General features: G+C 33.4%; 1 protein-coding gene across 1 annotated transcript in view; it reads left to right on the top strand.

The window, feature by feature from the left end:
• Nucleotides 1-1,468: 1,468 nt before the first annotated feature.
• Nucleotides 1,469-11,214, top strand: part of toy (paired box 6 protein twin of eyeless) — a 96,683-nt gene continuing 86,937 nt past the window's right edge. The window contains exon 1 of the mRNA XM_023164406.2: nucleotides 1,469-1,744. The gene's annotated coding sequence lies outside the window, so the exon portion shown is untranslated. The remainder of the gene's footprint in view (nucleotides 1,745-11,214) is intronic.

Below are 11,214 nucleotides of genomic sequence, written 5' to 3'. Positions count from 1 at the left end.
ACTCATGATGGGAAAATACCGGGCAGATGATGGGCGGTTTTTGCTTTTAGAAGATGTGGGAAAAGTAAAACACTAAATTCCACGCGAACGAAGTCTCAGGTATCAGCCTTACAGAATATATTCAAATGTTTGGTTACACATTTATATACAGTTCTTTTTCTTATTTCAACTGTAGATGTATTTCAATTTTTGTCTATCTATTGAAACTAAGAATACAGGTGCCGTGCTCACCTTCATTTTTCGAAATACTTTGCTCATTTGGATATTATTTCACAGGAATTTACACATACCTTCATAATTCAGTGTATGAGAAGTCTAATTATAAGAATGATAATGATATAGGATAGATATTCGAAACATAAAATAAAAGTATAGAATAGAGAGGAAATATAGAAATTGAAAAATAAAAAATTTATTATGCGTTGATTTTAGATAACACTTGTATACTAAATTATTTTGAAGTTATGAATACACTGACCCGTTACTTGATGGAAATTAATACCACTATTCATGATAATAATTAAGCAGTTCTCACAAATAACATTTTTATTATAGACGGTAATGAAATCACTTTTCAGGACAGTAGTCCTGAAACTGCTGAAATGACATTTTAGTACCGATTCAACTACGGTGTTAGCAAAATGTCTCTAGAATAAAACTTCATTTGTTGAAATTGCTCAATTATTATCATGGATAGTATTTTATTGAGTCCTGAAAAAGTTTAAAAACAAACTTGCCCTTAATAAAGCCTTCACCACTTAATCAGGCGTTCAACACATTTATTCACCTCTCACCTGTAATCATTTTCCGAAACATTTCAGAATCAAAAACTCACTTGCAGAGAAATGAACCAAAATACTGAACTTTCTTTACAACATATCTTGTTAAGCGTCGACTAGATGCAGACGTCGGGACGACAATGCCCATACGCCGTTGATCTAAGCAAGCGTCGTTTTGAAATGCGCCGCCGCTTTGAAAGCGAGAACAATGGCGCCCATCTTTCCGCCAATCGAATCCACAGATTAGCGCAACCACTCAGGCAGACGTAATCGGCGAGATACGCCCATACAGAACTCATCCAGTCTTATCACCTTCTCCAAAGAAAAATCATCAACAAAACGTTCTAAATGAAGACACCAACCAGTGCGGGAAACGTACAACAATAAAGGTGTACAACGCCTAACCGTCGTCCTTGCACAGGACTTCCAGGAATACACACCCGCGAACAGTGTTAACTTGACGAAAGAGTGCCAGAGATCGGTCAAAGAAAAAGCCAGGCAAACAATGCCAAGATTATCGTTATTATATTGAGACGGATCGGCTTTCTTTCGGCTTATCGCCGACCCCCACTACTCCTCAGCAAGGGCGTGTCTGGCGTTGGCTCCGCCCTGGTGTACCTTGGGTGAAGTCACCCTTGAACAAGAGAGTGACATGAGGCTGAAGCCAGTTCTCTGTATCCTTTCGTGTAGTGAAGCACATAGATTCTTACCGAATATAACATTTGAGCACGTGGTTCTTCCGAAAGATCAACGGACCACAAAGAAAAGCGGCAATTATCGGGAACTGAGGCGTAATAGGTGTACGCCCGCGAATTTAATCGAGTAGAAGTCGCAGTTGGCCGGGACGCTTGTTTGTTTTCGTCTAGAATTACATTTGCTTCGCTGGTTTTTGTTTTTTGTGCTTGTTGGGTTTGACAAGTGACTTTTGGACGGTTAATGATTGTTTAAACTGCTTGGACCTAAAGGTAGGTCGACTTTTTCAAATTGTGGCGACATGAACCGCAATCAACTTTTTTACCGATTCCAGTGATTTTTAAATTTGATTCCAGATTGAACAAAAAGTGTTCTCTGTCATATCGTAGTTTAACAAATTTCCTTTGAAAGTTCAATGAAAGTATTTTTTCAATTTAATAAGTAGAAAAGTGTTTTTGAATAATTGGTTTCACTTCTAGCAAAAACACGAACAGAAAACGTATTTTTGAATTTAACGGGATAAACGTGACAATTTCAAGAATACATACTACTATTCTAGTTCCAAAATCAATTTCTTTGATTGTTTTTCATGAGGGAAAGTATATTGAAATCCCATTCAAACAAATAATAAGGTTTTCACAAGTATACCTACCTAAAATTTTGTTTTGAACGGACACATACTTAAACATTTAGAAAGAAAGGAAGTTTCTTTTACTTTATCTACACTCAATAGAGGAATAGTAGATACCTAACAGTCACCTCTAAAAATCAGTAGCAAGTACTGATATTTGATATTTCATTATTACATTGATTATAGGGGTATATATAAAGTTTAAATACATACAATCAAATATTCTTATATATCATAAAAAACGTTGAATCAAAATTGTCGATCCTCTGTGTCAAATTTTTTTTCTTGAAAAATCAGGAACTTATTAGGTAGGTATATATCTTCAAGATAAATAGGCATTTTGTTCATTGAAAGTTTGGTCAATCTTCCGAATACATTTAATATTTCACGTGATACTTATGTCGAATATATAAATATTCAAGAGCTTTCTTGTATTAAAAAAGCTTCTGCAGGTACTCACTCAGAGTCACGTTGAAAAATTCAATCAGTCAACAGCATCAATATTAATATTATAGTCCTTCTTTAATATTATTTATGTAAGTCAAACATTTTGCATTGATACTCATTGATGTTTATTTCTACGATGTATTGTCGTTACACTGAGTAAACCTTTCGAGGTAAATATTTTCGTTTGTAAAAAAACAGTTGTTCTGAGCAAACATTATTTCGCCTTTCTCTTGATATTCATATCAACGTGGTGGAAACCGAAAAAAAATAAACTATAAAAAATTAATCTATCAAAAACGCTTTTAAGACACGAGAACAAAAATACTGATTTCCATCGCACGTTTTACTAATCAAATTAGCATTATCAAGAGAATATTGCATTATACTAAACAGATTCACTTTATGCCACTTCACAGTATGAAGTGATAGAAAAAATAAAACATAAAAAAAATTAAGTTTTATTGACACACTTCTTCACTCCCTTTTTTGGTTTCAAGGGGTTGACTTTTTGATAAATTGTGAACAAACAAAAGTTTGAACCAAATCATGAGTTCAACTCTGAAATGAGTTAATTGTTACTCTTGTCAATTAATTATATAAGTATCTAGTGGCTACTACTATTATTACAGAATATTACTCATTTGCAGTTAATTATATAGAAATTTAACGTCAGTCAACAGGATATTTGAACTGAGTGATTTTAGAGTAAATTGCAAATCAGTTATTCATCTTGGAGTGATATGTATATAGATAAGAAGTGGCAAGCTCCCTACTGATTTCTTATCATTAGACAGCTATTATATTTAGGGAAATTACTTTGTGAACTCTTCGATATTGCTGTGAGAAATATATTTATCAACTGAGTAGATGTTATTTATTTCTTTCAGCAGTATATTACCTATTATTGAAGTACTTACTTTCCTTGTGTAGTATTCAACATTACTGTAATAACTGTAGTTTCGCTCATCGGAGTTTTTTTTTTCAGTGATAGTGGCATTTTGGGCTATTTAAATATTTCAGAGAACCATCATGAACAATTATTGAAAAGAAAGTTGTATTTATATACATTGCTTTTTAAATAATTAGAATAAGACCATATCTGAATTGATCTCCAAGAGATAATAGTAAAAATTTGACCTATTGTGAATCATTTTTGTACTGCATGATTCAAGTAAGAATGATATTTATTAACGTTTATTGGAATTCATCTTTAGTTTGTAAAATAATATTAAGAGAAAAAAATGAGTTTGTTTGTAATGGATTAAGTTCAAACAGAACAATCCATTTTTGATAATTGAAATTACTTTATCAACGAGTCAAACGAGTCGTATTATATTTCGGAACAAATTATAGATGTTTATTGCAAAAAAGAAAAAAATTTCTATTTGGCGAATGCGCCAGGATAAGTCCCCAGCATGATGGAAAAATAATTACTTTCCATATATTACAATTTCTACGGTTTGATTTTTCTCTATACCACCTCTCATTAAAGTCTGGGATGAATCATGATTGATTCAAATTTCGAAAAGTGTGCACAAAATCTGTTCCGATTGCTTCCCGTCGGCTCTAACTAACGGATTGACTTCTAAATCGTTTGATCTTTCCACCTCCACCAAAGCGGGGTCTAAGATCCGATCTCATAATTACAACGAGATCCGCTGGCTTTAGATTTGGCTTTTCTACGTTATAGAGGGTTATCCACTGCAGCCGCTCTATACAAATCGGCGGATATCAGTCGGAACCCTTCACGTAATTGGAAACCGCAGTCAAACGCACTTTTACTACAGGTTTAATGATGTTTATTTATTACAAGAGTTGACTTAGTTCAAAGGCGAGTTTTTCTTTCCAAGATGATATTGAGGTGAATCAATTTGTTGCTTGGAGTAGTGACTGAATAGGGAAAAGGGATTAAAGGGTGTTTATATTGATGTGATTTTACTTGATGTTATTTTGAAATAATTTTTGTGAGGCCAATGTTTCTTGCTACTTTTTGGGGTATTATCAACCTTACACAATGAGTACTGAAATTTTATTTTTCCGTCATTTATTTGTAGTCAAAATTCGTTACTGACTGATTGGACCCTTCAGTTGTTTATATTACTCAGTAAATTTTCGGGGTGAACTTTTTAGTGTATTTGTTTTTCAGATTGTGAAAGGTTGAATACTCAAATACAGTGAGAAATAATGTTATACTTAATGAATTTACTCACAACAATCGATATCGAGATTTTCGACCTTGATTATCTTTGTTCCTGGATTTTTTCAAATATATATGTTATGGTCATTCATAGTACCATCTTTTATTGAGCCAATTGGTCAAGATTGGTAACTATTTATTCCAGATTGGAGGAGTATCTTGTATGAACAAGCCTATTGTCATTTCACCCCAGTCTTTTAATACACTGAAAATAAAAAAAATATCTTTTCAAATCAAGAGGAGCCCCAGTCAATCTTGAAGTGAACTGGTTATTAATGATAGTACAAACAGAGAAACTGAAAAAAATTATATTGAAACTACCTCCATTATTAAAAAGAAGTGGGAAAATCAAGTCAGTAGTATAGAAATACTAATGCAATTTCCATTGGATCAATACCAGAAAATAGATTTTTGAAGAACATTTCTAGTGAACTATCAGGTAGCCACACTTTTTCAAACAAACTTATATTGATTTCAAAACTATTAATAAGAACGCGTAAGAGATCTGAAATGTGAGAGAATCAACTCATTTACTTCCAATTGAATTGTCAATAATTCAACAGAATATTTCTACATGACTTAACAAATTGAAAAAAAATTAATTGAAATAATAAAATTTTGATAGCTTTCTTAGTGGTTAACGTTTCAGGAAACAATCCTATTCCGTTGTCAAAACCTGTATTTACTATGAAAATCTCGCCTCAAATATTTCTAATTTCAGTCTTCATCTAAACACATACTGGATGTTTTTTGAGAATTCAGCTTAGTTAAGGTTCATTTTTCGTTTTCAACCTCTCTTCGAAATACAATTGGTTTCTTACTGAAAGAATATATGCGGATTCTTTGAGTTTTCTAATTTTTTTATTTAAATTTAATTGGAAAAATTACAAATACAAACTCTTCATTATTCGAAATAATCAAATGCATTATTTGTTATCTCATGATTTTGAACGCTTTATTTCATTATGTAGCTGATTTCAAAGGGAATGACCAAATAAGTTGAATGATTTGTTTTAACAAAAAATCTATCAGATCCCCCTAATTTTTCAAATATAAAAAGTACCTATGTATACATGAATCAAACTTTTTCAAGATCAAAAAAGTTACCTACTTCAGAAATTAAGTAATTATCAAATTATTATTGTAGGTTCCTACTTACTTCTAGTTCATTTCATAAACTCAAAATAATTCTATATCAACTATTCAGGTTAAATTTAAACTGAATTTTTCGTATTCTCTCTGTACTCTGATTTCGCATACACTCGCTGCCACGAATTCAGAAAATTAAAGTGAAACCACATCTAAACGACGATACGAACATAATTAAAAAACTACATTCTAAAACATTTTCAGCAGTTCGCGTTTAATGAGGTAGGTTTATATAATTGTAAGGGTGAAAGAAGATCAAAAGGATTTTTCATTCGGAGCAAAGTGTACAGAAACTGCTCGCGTATAAATGCCGAAGGAAAACGCTACACACAGTTCAAGTGTATATGCGAGTTTAGAAGTCTGGGGATTTATAAAAGATTGCTTTTATGTCAAACTTTCAGAGGCTTTACGCTTTTCCTGCAAAAGTGTAACGACTTTTATGTTGGAATTTGTCGTCAAAAGCACAAAACCGGTACTTGCAGTTTCATGAAAGCTTCAAACTTCGAACACAACTTTTCCAAGGATGCTGAAAGCTTGCGCATTATAATAGACATAGTATATTCCTTCAGTGAGAACTTTTCGAATAAATACCGACAAACCCAACCGGCTTTGCATGATTAAATTATTCCCGTATTCTGGAAATTGTTTAGGTTATTTCGTTTGGTTCTTCAGATCTACGATCTACAAAGACGACGAGAAGTTTGCAATTCAATTGATGGGAGGAACGCGAAATTTGTTAGACTATACGCGCCTCAAATCATTTTAAATGCGGTTTGGAGATAATTTGAATAATAGAATTAAGTAGTAAACGAGAGATAATTTAAAACTAATCAGAAATGCATTCCGGTGCAGTTTTGAAAACTTCATTTCTTTCATTAATGGGAAACATGTATATATATATATATATATATATATATATATATATATATATATATATATATATATATATATATATATATATATATATTTTGATTATTGCAACTAATTTTCCTTTATTTTGAGTATTTCAATATTAAATTCTACAAAAAGGATTTGAAGCTTTATATCTTCTATAAATTATCTGCGAGCGCTTTCGACAGTTGGTAGTACTGTCATCTTCTAGGCACCCTTCAAACTTATATATATATATATATATATATATATATATATATATATATATATATATATATATATATATATATAAATTATTTTTGAGTTGGGTATTTCAGTCAATATCTGCGGGCTATGGAAACACTATTTTTTGTTATTCAAGCTTTCGGAAATATATTTTTTTCCTTTATCAAGAATATCTACAAAATAAAGATCATTCGAATATTATTCAGTAATAGATATGTTACAAAAGACTCACCAAAGTTAGTATAAAATATAAAAAAAGACATATAAATCCAAACATAAAAACGAAAAATCAAATTAAAAATTTGACGTTGAAAATTTTGTTACAACACCAAAGAAAATGTGATTATTATAATATTTACACATATTTACTGTATGTGTATGACAGCCGCATTTTCAAAATACTTTATAAAATGATATGTTTTCAAGTGGCATCTTATATTTTATCATGCATTTCGATTCGTAAAAATATTCTCAACAACAAAGCTCATATAACCTTTCTTTCAAAAGTTGAAAATGAACGACTTAAGGTAAGTTGGGGTAAGTGCGACTTTAGGGCTAGAGCGTCCTTGGCTTGCAAAAACTTCAAATACAATAATTTTCGGATTTTTACGGAATTAATACGGTGGTACAACTCTTGGCAACAGTGCGCGAAAGAATATATGGCGCATGATTGCCTCTGTTGCGTACGTTAGTCGTGTTCAGACAAGCAGTGTCATTTCGCTAGTAAGACGAGTATGTAAGTATATTTTCATTTATTCCGTTCGTTGTGTATTTTTGCATTCTTTCGAAGTTTGCATGTTTAATGTTCCTCTTTTATATAATCAAACCATCACCGAATTTTGGTATTTTGAGATTTATCTTAAATTTTTTGTTAGCGTGGGGGTCGCTCTTGCCCCACAAAATTAGCATCTAGGGGCAAGTGCGTTCCCTAAGACTGGGGCAAGTGCGTTCGGAAGGCGCACTTGCCCCCTTATATCGTAAGCAATTTGGTGATACAATATAAATAATTACAAATGTTATTTATTGTAGGAACATTTCGAAACATGGTTCGAAATTATAAGAGAAAGAGTGATCGCGCGAAAAAATACAAACAAGAGACTCTACAACGAGCCGTAAATGATATAAAAGCAGGAGTATTAACAGTCAAGAGAGCCAGTGACTACACTGAAGGACCATGTCAAAGGAAGAAGGGGGGACAAAAGTTCAAGTTTTGGTAGAAAACCCGACATTCCAATAGAACTGGAAAGGCAATTAGCTGATGGCCTCTACTGTATGGAGAAGTGGGGTTTTGGCCTGTCTCGTACAGAAGTACTGGACCTAGTTGAGAGATTTGTGTTGAAAAATAAAATAAACACCCAATTCAAAAATGGTAGGCCAGGTTCAGACTGGTTTATCAATTTCAGAAAGAGACATAGGCTTTCCATAAAGAAGCCTCAAAGTGTAGAAGTGGCTCGGAAAAAATTCGTAGAACCTTTCATTATACAAGAATACTTCAAGCTACTGAAAAAAAACTTGGATGACTTGGGATTGAATGATAAACCGAGCCAGATTTGGAATTTAGACGAATCCAGTTTTTCTTCAGATCCCTCGAAGACTAAAGTAGTTGGGAAAATCGGTGCTCCATCCACAAGAACAACAAGCGGGCCGGGCCGTGAAAACACTACTGTGTTGATGGCTTGTAGTGCTTCTGGGAATAAACTACCCCCATTGATCGTATTCAAAGGAAAGAGCATATGGAATGAATGGGTAGGATCAGAGGGATCAGAATATCCAGGAACAGCGTACGCAGCTACAAAGAAGGGTTGGATGGAAACTGAGGTTTTTGAAAATTACTTTAAGCGAACCCTAATTCCAAATATTGGTACAGATCGACCAATCCTCCTTATTTATGATGGACATTCAACCCACATAACTGTTGGGGTGATTCAATCAGCAATTGAACAGCAGATCACTATATTAAAGTTACCTCCACACTCTTCTCACTTACTCCAACCACTTGACCTAGCTGTGTTTCGTTCCTTAAAATCTTCTTGGGATGCTAAATTAGTGAAGTGGCAAAGGGAAAACACCATGGAATGAAAATTCCTAAGAAACAGTTTTCTTCATTGATAGGTCGAGTTTGGCTGGAAGCAAGTGCAGATATCATCAAAAGCGGGTTCAAAAAAGGAGGGATTTCGCCATTTGATGATAAAGTCATACCAGAAGAACTCTACGATTCGGAAGCTCTCAGAAGGTGGAAAACATCACAAAATATTGTTACTGTACGTCAAAATGTCTCCGGTCAAAACAATGTCGATCCTCCTATTCAGATGCATACAGATCCGCCAAACAAACATATGGAAATTGATCGTTCAAACTGTCCATCAGCAAATAGTGATAGAGACATCCAAGCAAGAACTTCTAGAGACATATCAGCAGGTTCTTCTTCGGAAGTTGAAAAAACAGCAAAACCTTCTAGAAGTAAGCCAAACGATGCAAATGATATTTCATTTGAGGCACTCCTTCTCAGAACTGTAAAAAATTCCACAAATTCAGCACAAGAAGCTCAAAATAAAAGTTTGTAATGGCGCAGAGGCGGTAACAAGCAATGATGTGATACAGCGATTGAAAGAAAAAGATGAATCATTAAACAAATCGAAAACTAAAATGAGAAATCCTAATGTTCATGGGGTCGGTAAAGATCTTGGTCTCATAGAAAATGACGATTCATCCCGAAAATGAGTGAATAGAAAGAGAAAAACAACTGATGAATGGTCATCATCATCAGAAGAAGTCAATACAATATTGACTGAAAGCGAAGAAGAATTCAGCAATGATATCGCCGAAGATATTCAAAGTGAGGATGACTGGCAACACTTGGTAAAAAATGTTGGTGACATGAATATTGATGATTGGGTGTTGGTGAAATTTCCAGGAAAAAAAAGCATCAAGCATTACGTGGGCCAAATGGCCAATATCACTAATGATGTTATTATTATGAAATTTATAAGGAAAAATACTTTTCTCAAGGAAAATTCCATTTTCACATTCCCTTCAGTTGAAGATTCATCGGTAGTTTTGGAAAGTGATATAGTTTCACTTCTAACCCCACCAAAGATTGGTCGCAGAGGTGAAATACGCTTCTTCTTCTTTCCATATGTTCAATATTCAATAAACCAATCAATTGTTCATTCTAGAACCTATTCGTTAATGTTTCTATGAAATAAAGTTTTTCTGATAATATGACCAATTCATTTCTTCTGAGAGAAAAGTTCATTACTTCTGAACGGGTGGTGATATTACAGTTCTGCGAAATCGAGGGGCAAAAATAAATTTGCAATAAGACGCTCTTACCCCGGAATATTTCAATATACGATCATACACCTCTATCACATCTGAGAACGCACTTGCCCCGAATGATGGGGCAAGTGCGTTTTTAAACCCAATAAAATTGAAAAAATCACAAACATTTCAGATTTCAATAAACTACTTGGATATTCGCATTATTGAAGCTAAACATTTCAATGACTGCTCAGAAAATTTGTTGACTGGTTTTCCTATCAAATTCAACAAGCACGATTTTTCGAAGTGTCACTATTCAATTTTGGGGGTGCACTTGCCCCAACTTACCTATGTGAAAATATTTATTTATTTCACTTGTGCAAAAATGTCTTTTTTTTTATTTAAGCAAATTCACATCAATCTAGTGGTTATTAGCGAGTAGTACATGTTCATAATTTAGTTATAATATCGATACATTTAAGAAATTTGATAATATTTGGAATATTACAGTTTCTAATCACCTAATCGGCTTTGTTTTGCTGAGCTTCATCGTCGATTCAGAAACAATGAAAAAGTTTTTGAGAAGAGGAGCACTAAAAAACGTGTTTGTGAAAGAAATGAATATTTCACATAAGTCGCCAGTTTCCACTTTGGGAAGAAAGGTGATATGAGCTTTGTTGTCGAGAATGTTATTACGATTTGGAATGTCTGATAAAATTTAGGGTTTTCAATTTGAAAAAATATCATTTCATGAAATATTTTGAAAACGCCACCACTGTCAATATTTTTTTGTTTTCGGCATCGGAAAGGCCATCAAAAATGCTATTAGTTTGCCCATTTAACCGAATTCGTAGCATCAATGATAACGGAGTTGGCCGACTTAATTTGGAACACCCTGACAATGAGACAGTATTTTTTCAGTTATTGCTAAAAAGTTGTAA

Source organism: Leptinotarsa decemlineata, unplaced genomic scaffold (assembly GCF_025532065.1).
Source record: "Leptinotarsa decemlineata unplaced genomic scaffold, Ldec_3_MD MMD2_P_RNA_scaffold_6, whole genome shotgun sequence".
Classification (NCBI taxonomy): domain Eukaryota; kingdom Metazoa; phylum Arthropoda; class Insecta; order Coleoptera; family Chrysomelidae; genus Leptinotarsa; species Leptinotarsa decemlineata.
Note: the sequence above shows the minus strand (reverse complement) of the source record. Positions and strands in the feature narration are given on the sequence as shown.